This window comes from Piliocolobus tephrosceles, unplaced genomic scaffold, assembly GCF_002776525.5.
Source record: "Piliocolobus tephrosceles isolate RC106 unplaced genomic scaffold, ASM277652v3 unscaffolded_36913, whole genome shotgun sequence".
In the NCBI taxonomy this organism is placed as follows: domain Eukaryota; kingdom Metazoa; phylum Chordata; class Mammalia; order Primates; family Cercopithecidae; genus Piliocolobus; species Piliocolobus tephrosceles.
Genome location: NW_022320880.1, coordinates 1 through 1225, shown reverse-complemented (window position 1 = coordinate 1225; position 1225 = coordinate 1). Strand labels below are relative to the sequence as shown.

General features: G+C 39.8%; 1 pseudogene; it reads left to right on the top strand.

The window, feature by feature from the left end:
- Positions 1-712: 712 nt before the first annotated feature.
- On the top strand, positions 713-1136 carry LOC111532587 (annotated as a pseudogene).
- Positions 1137-1225: the final 89 nt, after the last annotated feature.

The following is a 1225-nucleotide window of genomic DNA, read 5'->3' as shown; positions in this document are numbered from 1 at the left end:
TCCACCACAAGAAAATTGAAGCAATGCTGCTATTACTCACAATACTACGACCCTTTGGAACATGTTTTGAGGAAATTATACACATCTTCTTGCCTCCACAATTCCTTAGTAGCATTTATTTAATACTAACTTCAGCATTACTCATGACAGCGCATTATATCCATTCTGTCGCCCACAGATGCTGGCTTCTGTTCACCCTCCAAGGTTCTTACCCTTCTCAGTTGATGTTGACCACAAATGCAATTCTTGATCAGAATATGCAGGAAAATGTGAACAAAAATTCATTTTCTGGACACGTTAAATTTACTTTTCACTTGACCACATATACTCTTTAGTCCATAATCACTGCATTCCCAAGTCTTTGAATGTTGATCACAGTCTCTGTAAAGATTCATACAATAGCATGCTCACCGGTATCTTCCATAACACTCCACAATAAAACAAATGTCTGAAAAGACAATTTCATTTATTCTTGGATTCAAAATAGAAAACGTGTGCATTTCATGGCAATAAGCCGTGATGCAATGTATCATGTTAAGATAAACTCATTAATATAAAAATACTCGAGTGTAAGGCTAAAATTTGAATTACAAAAGAGAATATTTATTTTATATGTAAGATTACATATGTCAGGAGGTTCTATTCATAAATAGTGGATCCAACATATAAAATGAGATATAACTTCCTGGGCGCTGCCTACAAGGTGGCAGCCATCTCCTCCTCGGCATCATGGCCGCCCTCAGACCCCTTGTGAAGTCCAAGATCGTCAAAAAAAGAACCAAGAAGTTCATCCAGCACCAGTCAGACCGATATGTCAAAATTAAGTGTAACTGGCGGAAACCCAGAGGCTCTGACAACAGGGTTGGTAGAAGACTCAAGGACCAGATCTTGATGCCCAACATTGGTTATGGGAGCAACAAAAAACCAAGCACATGCTGCCCATTGGCTTCCGGAATTTCCTGGTCCACAACGTCAAGGATCTGGAAGTGCTGCTGATGTGCAACAAATCTTACTGTGCCCAGATTGCTCACAATGCTTCCTCCGAGAACCGCAAAGCCTTCGTGGAAAGAGCTGCCCAACTGGCCATCGGAGTCACCAATCCCAATGCCAGGCTGCACAGTGAAGAAAATGAGTAGACAGCTCGTGTGCACGTTTTCTCTTTAAATAAATGTAAAAATTGCCCAAAAAAGACATATAAAATCATTAATTATAAGTTTATTCAGAA